Genomic DNA, 13,824 nt, shown 5'->3' on the forward strand with positions numbered 1-13,824 from the left:
CATATTTTGAATAAATTCCCCACTGATGTGTAACCACATGGTTCAATTACTAAATATTATTATATTGTTGCCTTGCCTACTAACATTTCTGTTTTTTATAAGCCTGTTGCAAAGGATACATTGGCTCTTAATTTTGCAGAATAATTTGCCTTTGAAAAGGATGTAAGGTCTATTGGGGTAATTGTTGATCAGGAAGATATAACAGACTCCAAAGAAACTAGTAAAAAGTCCTAAGCCTCTTTCGCTAAGACTAAAGAGAAAGATTCTTTTACATGGACAACTTAACTAAATATTTGAAGTTGTTAACCAATGAAGTATTCAAAATCAAGAGGAAGTCAAGTGAGGCTTCTACTAATAACAAGTTTTTAAAACTATTTCTTAAGAAGAATTCCAATCAACAGGCTAAGTCTGCGCAAAATTCTAATGCTGTATTCAATGTTGAGAACTTGGGCATGGATAATTACTGTACTTTTCATCAAGAAGCATATTCAAAGAAAACATGCCCTCAGTGGAAACACAACTTGAATTTTGTGGTTGCCAATGTTACAAAAAGCTTGTCAGGAGAAGAACATTCATAACAGACTCAAGAGATTGAAGAACCAACCTCGACAAAGGAAAAATCAAATGTGGTAATTCAATTTTCACATTTGATATTATCTTGAAAAATGTTTGGCAAGGTGTTGGTGAGCCCCCAATGGGCTATGCTCCAAATCAACAACCTGCTAAGCAATATAATTTGAAGAGCAAAGGATCGATGTCTGAGTTAGGAAGCAACTATTAAGAAAGATTTCACCTCGTGGCAATCCTAATCAAGTCACCAAGATTAAGTTTGAAAATGAACAACCTCAAAAGAATGCTCCTGAAAATAATAAGAACAAGTCCATCACTCTTGAGGTATCGAACAAAGTCACACCACCTTCCACTTCATCACACCTTACCCAAGATGAATATATAGATTACAATATTCTCGAAGACATGAAGAAAGATCATGCAGATATTTCCATATTTGAGTTAGAAAAGTTGGCAGGGCAACGCGAATTGATCATTCAATCATTTGCATCTCAACCTCCGTAAGGTAAAATGACTTTCGCTTCCCAATCTTTGTCTAATAAGTTTCGTACTATTCTCGAATCAATCATTAATGCAACTAATGTAAATTCTAGATCTACCTGCCCGCATTTTCTTTTGACTTTGATTTTTTTTAATTATAATGTCCATAATTTTCTAGTTGATTCTAGTACCTCTACGAATGTCATACCTTTATCTATTCCAAATAAAATCAATGCTAAATGGGAAAAAACTAACGCCATGATCATATAGTTAGATAAATATTTAGTACATGCAATGGGTGAGCTTAACAATGTCATAATACGTTTATCATATGATCATAGAGTTCAACAATGTATTGATACTCTCATTGTAGACATTCCAGAAGCTTATGGCTACTTTTAAGCAGAGACTGATCTAGAAAGTTGCAAGGAAACTTTGATACTGACTAGTCACATTTGTGGCTTCCTTATAAGGGTGAGAATAATCAGATCTGATTTGAGAGTGAACCTTTCATGAAGCATACCATCACGATTCTTGAAGCTCCTAATAATCCTACTAATTATGCGCAAGTAATTTTCAAAAATTGTTTTTTATAAGTTGATCATGGATGTTATCTTGCACAACCATCCCTTGTACCGCCAAATACACACTTGGAACTCCTTCCTTATAATCCAACTAGTGCTAATGATTTTTGTAATACAGATGTAAATAGTATTAGTGTAGGAACTAACCCTGTTACTGCTAACATTTGGACTTTGTATTTTGATGGTTCTAAAACACAAGAGGGTGCTAGAGCTCGTTATATTTTGATCAACTCGTGAAAGAACAAGTATCCGATCTCATGCCTATAAGAATTTGAGTGCACAAATAACATAGTTGAATATGAAGCACTCATCCTAGGTTTAAAGAAAGCCATAGACCTCAAAGTGGAAGCGCTTGAGGTAATAGGTGAGTCATAGATTGTCACACGTTAGGTACGAAATACTATTCATTGTATGTCACCCAATCTTAGAAACTACCAACAAGAGGTATGATGACTCATTTCTTTCTTTCAAGCTTTTAATATCAATTTTGTTCCTAGAGTTCATATTGTAGCCACAAACGCATTAGCTAACGTTGCTACTATGTTATCACCACTTAGAGATGGTTTTTCCATTGAGATTATTTATAAGCCATTTGTGCTTAATAATGTCATTAATTTTCATGTTTTTAATGATGACCAACATATGCTAGATTTTATGGCCAATGCTGACATGTGTAAAGATGTTTTGATAGATGAATATGAGGATGAGAAGGCTTTGTAGGAATAAACTCAGGCTCATGAAGGGAACCTCATGCCTAAGGGTGTGGTATCTTTAGAAAAGCTTTATGATATGCAAAATCGCTTTAAAGGACCAACCAATGCTAAGACCCACAATTCTACATTATTGAACGAACAAGTTAATTTGGGTACCAAAGAAGATCCAACGTATGTGATTCTCTGTACATGTTGTTCTCCCCAAGAGTGACAAGACTTTGTCTATCTTTTTAAACAATATTGAGATGTGTTCACATGGACATATGATGATTTGAAGACTTATGATACACAAATTATCCAACATGTGATACCCATTAAGGATGGGGTAAAAGCATTTTAGCAGAAGTTAAGAAAATATCATCCTAAGTTTGAAACCCTCATTTAGAAAGAACTAAGAAAATTTCTAGATGCTTAGATCATATTTAAAGTTCGTCTTTCTACCTGGGTCTCCAACTTGGTTCTTGTCAAAAAAAAAAGTCCGAAGAGATACGCTTATGTGTTGATTTCCACAACTTGAACTGGGATTCAGATAAATATAATTATCCTGTTCCATCTATGGAGTAGATACTTCAAACGACATTTGGGTCAAAGATGTTCTCGCTATTAGACGAATTTTCTGGATACAACCAAGTTCTAGTAGCAGAACCCGATAAGTTTAAAACTAATTTTAGGACTAAATGTGCTACATTGACATTTAAGTGGATGCCTTTTGGACTCATAAATTCTAGTGACACCTTTCAACGAGCTGTGAACATCACATTTTGTGTTTTGATTGAACAAAGTGTGGTTGTGTACTTGGATGATGTTACAATATTTTCAAAGAAAAGACCTGATCACTTTCATCATATAAGGAAAATATTTAAGCGACGTCGAAGATATGACATATCTTTAAATCAAAAGAGGAGCATCATCAGAGTGTCCAGGGACAACCTCTTGGGACACATCATATCTAAGAGTGGGATTAAAGTGGACTCAAAGCGGGTCAGGGCTATTTCTCAGATTCCCTTTCCCGTGAACAAGAAAGCCATGTAATCCTTCTTGGTAAAAATTAACTTTCTTCTGAAGTTCATCTCGGATTATGCACAGATCATTAAACCATTACAAGAGATGATTGAGAAGTATGCAGTCTACAAGTGGTACCAAAGGGAGAAAGATGTCTTCACTCAAATTAAACAAGCAATCGTCGATGCCCCAACATTATATAGTTCAGATTGTAAAAAATATTTCTCGTTGTATACTTTTGCTTCTAACAAATATCTTGCAGTTGTTCATACTCAGAAAGATAATCAAGGAAAGGAAGGACCCATATTATTTATGAGTATTGTCTTGCAAGGATATGAAGTGAACTATCCTGCCACTGATAAGAAAGCTTATGCAGTATACAAGGCGGTGAATCACTTTAGGCCTTACCTCTTGAAAAATCATGTTATCATATTTGTGCCTCACCCAATAGTCATATCACTCTTTGTTAAACAAGATTTGGGTGAGATGAGGGTGAATTGGATGACAAGCCTTCAATAATATGATCTAGAATTTCAGCCAATTCATACTATAAAAGGCTATGGTCTCTGTCGGCTCGCAGAAGAAGCAGTTAATTTTCCAGAAGAGGATTCTTCTGAATGGGAACAAGAAATTGAAATGTACAATATTGAGCAAGCTACCCATATAAACACAAACACATCCTGGTACTCTAATGTACAATAATATCTAGATCATGGCACCCTACCCACACACTTATTAATGAAGCAAATAGGGTTATTCAACTTAAATCTTTATCTTATCAACTTTTACATGGTGTGCTTTTTCAAAAGCACCATAATGGTGATCTGCTCAGATGCTTGGAAGCACAAGGCTTAGAAAGGGTAATAAAGGACCTCCATGATGGGAAACTAATGGGCACTACGCAAGTGACACTACCGCTCATAGAGTCATGCAGGCCAATTATTATTGACCCACATTATTTAAGGATGCGCACACCTACCCCTATAAATGTTCTGTATGTCAAAGATGTGATGGTCAAGATAAAAAGTAAACTGCCCCATTGCAACCCATTACCATTGAAAAGTCTTTTTAACATTAGATATCATTTTTTGGGATTCAATTGTGTTAAGTAAGTCATTCATCTATGACCATTTCCATGAGAGGCATTTGTAATCTCATGATTTTTGAATAGTCCACTTAGCACTCATTGCATTGGGTGATGCTCAAAGGGGTGAAGAAATGGGATTGAAAATAGTGAAATAAATCACATAACGTCAATCATCACTTCCGGGGCTTGCACCCAGTAACCAGGACTTCCCAGGAGGTCACCCATCCCAGATCGCCTCTAGCTCAAGCGCGCTTAACTGTGGAGTTTTCCCCATAATCAAACCCACTTATCTTTCTACCCCATTTGCAAAACCTTAGCAAGTATTGTTCCTCATGAACCATTCAAGTAGAGTTCCCTTCACTCTTTTTGAATTAAGTATTAGGGGTTTTTGCAGTGCATGATATTAGATATCATTTTTTGGGATTCAACTGTGTTAAGTAAGTCATTCATCTATGACCATTTCCATGAGAGGTAGTCGTAACTGACTAATTTCTCATGATTTTTGAATAGTCCACTTAGCACTCATTGCATTGGGTGATGCTCATAAGGGTGAAGAAGTGGGATTGAAACTAGTGAAATAAATCACATAGCCTTTTTAACAATTGAGATTAGATGTTATTTGAAAAAGATTTCCTCATTCATCAAAGAAACACCGATACATCTTGACCACTATAGATTACTTTACTCGGTGGGCTGAAGCAATTCCATTGGAACAAGTGAACAAGCAGGAGGTCATGCACTTCCTCAAGGATAATATTATTTCCAGGCTCAACATTCCAACATCACTTGTTTTAGATAATGCAACTTACTTTTCATCGCTAAAACTTTATGATTTTGGATTAGAGAATGGTATTGTTTTAAAAGCACTCATCTAATTACTACCCTTAGGGAAACAATTTAGCTGAGTTTTCTAATGAGAATTTGATTCATATCATCAAGAAGAGTGTTTACAATGAGCAAAGAAACTGACATAATGAATTGGTGAATGCTTTGTGGGCTGACCACGTCACACCCAAACCCTCTTTGAAGACTTCCCCTTACTTTCTCATGTATGGAAAAGAAGATATCCTTCCTCCGAACATATACCTCCCGACCCTTCAACTTTCTCAAGAATCACCCAAGTAAACCCTGTCTTATTATTTAGAGCAGGATAGAAACTCTCTTGAAGTTATAGGAAGATAGGAATAAAAAAAAATAAAAGTTCATTATCCATCATAATCGTAATAAGCATTGTCTTGACAATAAATACGCAGGGAACACGAAATTCAATGAGGGAGACCTAGTACTGAAGTGGGATAAATCCCATGAATATAAGAGTAAACACACCAAATTTCAATCCCTGTGGATCGACCCTTTGTTGATAAGCTTGGCGACCACACCTATCATCTCCAATCCTTAGATGGTAAGATGGAATCACATCCTGTCAATGGTCAATATCTCAAGCATTATTTCCAATAGAATTCGGGGGCTATGTTTATGCCTATGTACATATTTCTTTCCTTGTTCATTTTGTTTGCTTCATCTTGTCTACGTTGTGTTTTGTCCTTTCGGTTGTGCTTTTGTTTTTGTTAGGCTTGTGAATGAAACCTTGTGTGGAAGTGTTTTTTTAGTTCCTAATGATGTGGTGAAAGTTTAAACTACTTTGTGACATACAACAACACTTGATTAACTTTCGGCCCCTCTTCTTCATTTGGGTTTGATAAAATTAGGGTCAATAATGTCTGAATTGAAAATATGATCCATTCGAATAGAAAGATTCAAGCATAACCATGATGCCCGTATCTATTCTAGGATATTCATTTCTTGACTCGGTGTTGTAATTGAATATTGTTATGCATGTTGATCCAATCGAGTAAAGAAGAGAAAGGAGAAAATTAAAGGTGAACATACTAATTTCAAAGGTATATAAGAGTCTTTGAAGGAATAACCTCTTTTTCTCTTAATAATTCAGGATCCCTCTTCTGCCTTGGGGATATAAACATCGATAAAATTTCCAATGATCATATTGAAAACACAATAAGGGGTGAAAGAAGAGAAAGGCTTCTTACGTAGAGAGATGAAGCAAGCAGCTTTGCTGGGGTACCGAACAGGCTCACTGACAGTGAAACAATGCTTGTGTTCCTGTACTGACTTCATTGGGGTACTGAACAAGCCTGCTAGTTGTGGAGCAATACTAGAGATAGAATTAAGACTCTCATCATTTAAAACTTGCGAGTATGTAATATCCTTTTCCCGGATCGAAACAATTGAGATATGACGACCCTTGTAAATTTGTTTAGTCGAGAATGGGAATGGGAGAGATTACATCCATAACCGGTATAAATGGGGAGGCTAAGGTAATCCACATGATAAATCAATACTTCCAGAAAGACTAGAAATTGTACATAAAGCTATACCTGAACATAGAAGCTGAGATTCTTCCAGTGAATCACCAAGTGTTATCGCTGCTACAACACCCTCTAAATTTTGGCTTGTATTCAAAATTTGGAGCCTTCCTTTGATAATGTGAATTGTCATTTCTAGTTATTTGAGACATTTCGTGCTTGTCACCCAATTTCTAAGGCCCTTTTTGAAGGAATTCCAAGTGTCGTCTTTTGTTAAGGGAAATGTCTCTCTTTGCGAAAAGGAGTCATGACACACCTATAAGAGGCAGTACCAATGCTTTCTCTTATACTAATGGATTCTATCTATCATAGGGATATGCATTGGACTCATTCTCAAAGTACTGGACACTTTGTTGTCACAGTTGGTACTTGCGTCGCAAAGTATATTTTAAGCGTCGAACTTGGAGGTAGGTATTGTTTTGTTGTCGTTTCAATGGATGCATGTTGATTTTGGGTATTGAGTGTTTCATTGTGATGTGTTTGGTTATTTGTGAGTTTGTGATCATCTTCAAGTCTTATTGCATGCTCTGATCTCATATTTATGCCTTACTGATCTCACACTTAGTCAATTTTGGAGTTCTCTTGTCTTCACAACTTACCTGACCAAGCACCCATCCTCCTGCCTCCTTGAACTTCGCACTGTGTTGTCACAAGCCCTAGTCAACCATCCTTGCCTCCTGGAACTACGTACTTCATAGTCATTTCCTCCACAACCTGCGCATTTTGCAATCATAGTGCTCAGTCACTATGGACTGCATCTTCCCACTATGCAATCCTTGGCTAGTCAGGCCTCCACTATGCACTGCGCATTGTCAGTCAGCAGTCCAACCTTTGTAACCCTCAACTGTTTCATCCATTACCCCTTCCTTCCATAACTACGCATTATGTAGTAACAATGAGTAAGACTTCCTTCCCTACCTTCTTGACTCCCTAAAATGTGCAATCATCCTTCCCTTGCACTCAACAACTACATATTTCTTAGTCACATAGCCTAGACCCTCATACTTGGCTCCTTCTCCTTTGCACTACACAATCCTATGCCTCCTCCTCAACCCCACATACTGTCCTAGATTAGTTAGTATGTTGCATGAGAAAAGGGATAGACTAGATGATTTTGGGATTGATTTCATCTTGTCATGAGTGATTCCATTTGGAGGTGCAATTATCTTGACATGACAGGATGATTCTCAAGAAGGATACCAAGGAGATGATACAATAAGACACTTGTGAAGCTGAAAAAACAAAGAGATTATCAAGTGAATTGATGAATGGAAACTAGACTGTGATAAAGGAATGAAGACGAAAATCACACAAAAGACTTTATATCATCCCAACCTCTTGGAGGATGAGGAAGAAGCACATGCAAGATATGTCATGAAGATGTAAGACAACAACAAGGTGAAAAACTCAACATTGTTACTCTACAACGAAGTTACATGTCACCATTTCCAAGTCATGGATTCTCCAAGTGTCACCATAAGAGTCTTATGTGTCATTGTATATTGCCACATCATTTGTGGAATTTCATTATGTAATTTAAAAAAAAAATCGAAAAATGTAAAATGTGTGGAGGCCCAAGGGTCACATATAGAATTTGAAAAGTCATGTAGAGGGTCAAAGGTCTAATAGGAAATTTAAAAGTCTCATGGAATATCAAGAGTCATGAGGGGAGCTCAAGAGCCACAAGGGAGGTCGAAAGTCACCTCATTTGTTATATATACACCCTCATAGCTCAAGAAAAGGACTTTTCACCTTGGATTATCAAGTTAGGCATAGGAGAGAATATTAGTCTTTTGAGAAGCAAGTAGTTGCTTAAAGTTTCACTATTGGAACTAGTGTTGTATCATTATAATTGCGTATCTTGGAACTTTCATTTTATAATTTGAATATCTTGGAGTTGACACAATTTCATGCATATGTCGTGAATGATTGTAAGACTATTCTTCCATTGTTTGCGGTATATGTTTATTTTTCCACACACTAATGAAAATGAACTATTTCTTTGGCTTTAGTATGCATCTTTGAATTGCGTGTCTTTTTCTTTCATGAACGTTACTTTTTTGTGAACTATTTTGAAAGATCATTAACAATTCTTTAAGATATATGCATGTGTCTTTATTAGGATAGTACTATTACTTTTCTCTTAAAGACTCACTTTCCCTTCCCTTCTATGAAAAAACCACTATACACTTTAATTGAATACATGACAAGGATAACTTACTTGTTTATATCAAAAGTACATGTGTTTCTTTTGTTTTGTTTATTGCAACCAAGGAAAATCTTTCAGATTATGGCAACCGACCTTATTATCTGGTTGGGGTTCCTACTCCAAGTGTCGTGAGGTCTAATTGGGACTTCATATTAGGGAGACTCCTTTATTGTTGGCTACATAGAAGAGTTACTTAAAAACATGCATAGCTTTTCTTCCATACAACCATCTAGCCATACTTTCTTTGAATGAGCTTGCTTCAAACCTTATTGAAGATAATATTTCCTTCCTTAAGAGGAGAAATACTTTAATTCTACCTTTCAAACTGCCACTTGACCATCTACATACCTTCATCCTTCAAGACTACTGTTTCCATACTAGATGGAATATATACCAGTCATAATGCTTCTTCCAAGAACCTTCCTAAATGATGGTTCTTGTTGGAGGGTCTTGATAATCCTTCTTTTAAAGATGACTACCTCTAACATTATGTTACAAAATTCTTGTATGAACTATAATGTGAAATATGCTCCCTTTCTTCTCATTCTAATAGGCTAGATGATTTCTTCCAAAGCAAGTTGATCATGTAGATTCTAATTCCCCTACTATCATATGCTTCTTTTTAGGATGCCATGCTTTACAAAAACCATGACTCTTCTAGATAATGAAATGGTGCATGTGATCCAGGTGGATGTTGGTGGCCACCCACCTATCCCATTTGGACCCCCACAACTGTCTCTTTCAGCTTTTTCAGTTTCCTAAATTGTAGCACAGTTTACTATTTTTAGTAGTTTTTCGGGTCCTGAACTTCCGGAGCCGTTTTGAGGCCCTAAACGACGTTTTTTTGGGAATCTGGGGCAACATGGGTCCATGGACCCATGTTGCCTCCCAAAGTGGTAGTACTCGGATAGATCTTTCTAACGAGCTATCGTACGCGTCAAACGGAGATCGTATGCCAAAGTTACGACCCCGGGAAATTGATGTACCAATTTACCCAAACGGGGCCCACAATTTGGCGTTTCATCTTCTAGGGTTAGGTTTCGGGATGTGAAGGGTTTTCCATTGTTTCTTAACAATAAATAGGCCTTCGAGCCTCATTGTAACATAGTTTTTAGAACAGTTCAGAGGCATGTAGCCGCACATCTCTTCTCAGAGATAAGCTACCATCGCCCTAGCTGGTTTATTTCCATTTCTGGTTGTAAGCATATTTCAGTATTTTACAGTAATGAAATGAAGTATTATTTCCGCTGCTTCTTTGTATTTATGGTTATCTCTGTATTTTATTGCATTCTTGTTTAAATCCGGATCAGTGGTATCATTTTTCTCTGTTTTTCTTTGCATGTCCCCAACGAGGTCGGGATATAAGGAGTTAGGGCTTGAACTGGTCGAACCTTTACAAGACCAGCCTCACAAATCCCGACGACCCCCCATGGCGGATGAGAAGAAAGATGAGGGGGCAGGAGATCCTATCAAAATCTTGCTCGAAGAAGCCCTTGAGCGACAACAGAACGTGATGATGGACAGCTTTGCCCAGATCCTTCAGCAGCTACCTAGAGGTGACGCATCGGCTTCCAACAGCGACTCTGGAAACGCCACACCGTTTAAGGTACAAGTTAATTTTGAAATCCCCATCTTCGAGGGTCAAATAGACGCAGATGCCGTAGATAAATGGTTAAATCTGCTAGATGGGTATTTTTCTGTTCATGAATTTTCAAATCGGGAAAAGATTGTTTTCGCTCTTCTCAAAGTAATCCCCCACGTCAAGGACTGGTGGGAAACCTACTGCGAGCAGAAGGATGAAAGTACAGGCTCACTATTTTCAACTACACCCACTTGGAATGACTTCCGGGATGCCATCAAGGAGAAGTACTACCCTGTTGGAAGCTATGAGGACAAATACATCAAATGGACCACACTGCGGCAGGGACGAGACCAAGATGTGCGGGAGTTCACAAACATTTTTCATACCCTTCGCACACAGTTGGGTATCAAAGATTCTGAGCTGCATCTGGTACTCAAATACCGCGACTGCCTACACAAATACATCCATGAAGAGATGGGGTTCTTGAACATCTCCTCACTCGGCACAACATACCGATACGCTGTCAAAATCGAGCAAAATTTCAAACAGAAGAAGCGAGACTTTGGATCTGCAAATCCGAAGCCCAAAGGACAAAGCTGAGGCAGGGTGACCCAAGACAACCCGTCGAAGCCACAAGAAAAAAACAATACCACGAAGCTGAAGAAGGACACAGGAAAGTGTTGTGAGTTCCACAAGAGTCCCACTCATAACACAAGTGAGTGTCGGACCAAGCAGTCGCTAGTGGCTGAGTTGAAGGCTTCCGAATCAGATGCATGTTCTGACCCTGAGCCAGAACCTGACAAGGGGAATGGCAAAGGGAAGCAGATCATTGATGCAGATCCCAGCGCCACTGTTGCCACTGTCAAGATCCAGAAGAATGAACCTACAGATCCAGAAGAGGGGGAGCGTCTTTTCCACTCAAGATGTGGGTGAAGGGTTCGCCGCTGCAATTCATTGTCGACAGTGGCAGCCAAAGGAACCTCGTTTCAGCAGAGGTCGTGAAGCGGTTGGGCCTACCGACTACACCACACCCACAGCCATACAGTATCGGGTGGCTTCATGAAGGACGAGATCTCAAAGTTTGCCAGCAGTGCCGCCTTCCCTATAGTATCAAGCCCTTCACACACGAGGTATTGTGTGATGTTACACCTCTAGATGTTTGTGATGTATTATTAGGCCAACCATACTTGTGGAGGCGACATGCTGTGTATGAGTCTAGGCCTCGTGTTGTCATTATTTCTTTGAATAATTCATTATACAGGATACCGGAGGTAGCCCCACCTACCGCCACATCTTTGATCACTACCAAGAAAGGCAGCAAGCTCATATCACAGACCAGGAAATTCATCTGTCTGGTTCACTCCCAAAGTAAGGGGAAGATCGTTGCTACATCCATGACCCCTGCAAAGGGCTCCTCCGTGCAGCAGCAGCAGCAAAGGGATACGGTCAAGACAAAACACATGAACAACTTCTCCTCACCCACATGGGTACCACACAAGTTTCAGGTGGGCAACAAAGTCTGGTTGCATCGACAGAAAGAACGCCTTACTAGAACCCATCAGAAGCTTAGACCACTCCGACATGGTCCTTACAGCAGTACCAAGGTTATGGGGAACAATGCTTTGGAGCACATCATTCCTCCATTCCTTCGCTTGCACCAAATGTTCAATGTGGACCATCGTCGACCATGCTTCCCACCATCACTGGACACATCAGAGATTGCAGGACAAGTTCAGCAGATGGAGGAACTCAACACAATGGGGACCATTGCTTCCTAAGGGGGGAGGAATGATCCAGGTGGATGTTGGTGGCCACCCACCTATCCCATTTGGACCCCCACAACTGTCTCTTTCAGCTTTTTCAGTTTCCTAAATTGTAGCACAATTTACTATTTTTAGCAGTTTTTCGGGTCCTGAACTTCCGGAGCCGTTTTGAGGCCCTAAACGACGTTTTTTTTGGGAATCTGGGGAAACATGGGTCCATGGACGAATGTTGCCTCCCAAAGTGGTAGTACTCGGATAGATCTTTCTAACGAGCTATCGTACACGTCAAACGGAGATCGTATGCCCAAGTTACGACCCCGGGAAATTGATGTACCAATTTACCCAAACGGGGCCCACAATTTGGGGTTTCATCTTCTAGGGTTAGGTTTCGGGATGTGAAGGGTTTTCCATTGTTTCTCAACAATAAATAGGCCTTCGAACCTCATTGTAACATAGTTTTTAGAACAGTTCAGAGGCATGTAGCCGCACATCTCTTCTCAGAGATAAGCTACCATCGCCCTAGCTGGTTTATTTCCATTTCTGGTTGTAAGCATATTTCAGTATTTTACAGTAATGAAATGAAGTATTATTTCCACTGCTTCTTTGTGTTTATGGTTATCTCTGTATTTTATTGCGTTCCTGTTTAAATCTGAATCAGTGGTATCAGAGCAGTTTGCTTTTTTCTCTGTTTTTCTTTGCATGTCCCCAATGAGGTCGGGATATAAGGAGTTAGGGCTTGAACTGGTCGAACCTTTGCAAGACCAGCCTCACAAATCCCGACGGCCTCCCATGGTGGATGAGAAGAAATACGAGGGTGTAGTAGATCCTATCAATATCTTGCTCGAAGAAGCCCTCGAGCGACAACGGAACGCGATGATGGACAACTTTGCCCAGATCCTTCAGTGGCTACCTAGAGGCGACGCATCGGCTTCCAACAGCGACTCTGGAAATGCCACACCGTTTAAGGTACAAGTTAATTTTGAAATCCCCATCTTCGAGGGTCAAATAGATGTAGATGCCGTAGATAAATGGTTAAATCTGCTAGATGGGTATTTTTCTGTTCATGAATTTTCAAATTGGGAAAGATTGTTTTCGCTCTTCTCAAAGTAGCCCCCCACGTCAAGGACTGGTGGGAAACCTACTGCAAGCAGAAGGATGAAAGTACAGGCTCACTATTTTCAGCCGCACCCACTTGGAATGACTTCCGGGATGCCATCAAGGAGCAATACTACCCTGTCGGAAGCTATGAGGACAAATACATCAAATGGACCACATTGAGGCAGGGACGAGACCAAGATGTGCGGGAGTTCACAAACATTTTTCATACCCTTCGCACACAGTTGGGTATCAAAGATTCTGAGCTGCATCTGGTACTCAAATACTGCGGCTGCCTACACAGATACATCCATGAAGAGATGGGGTTCTTGAACATCTCCTCACTCGGCACAGC

Source organism: Pinus tabuliformis, chromosome 8, assembly GCF_031772625.1.
Source record: "Pinus tabuliformis cultivar Carrire ecotype Pingquan chromosome 8, CPIR1, whole genome shotgun sequence".
NCBI classification, from domain to species: domain Eukaryota; kingdom Viridiplantae; phylum Streptophyta; class Pinopsida; order Pinales; family Pinaceae; genus Pinus; species Pinus tabuliformis.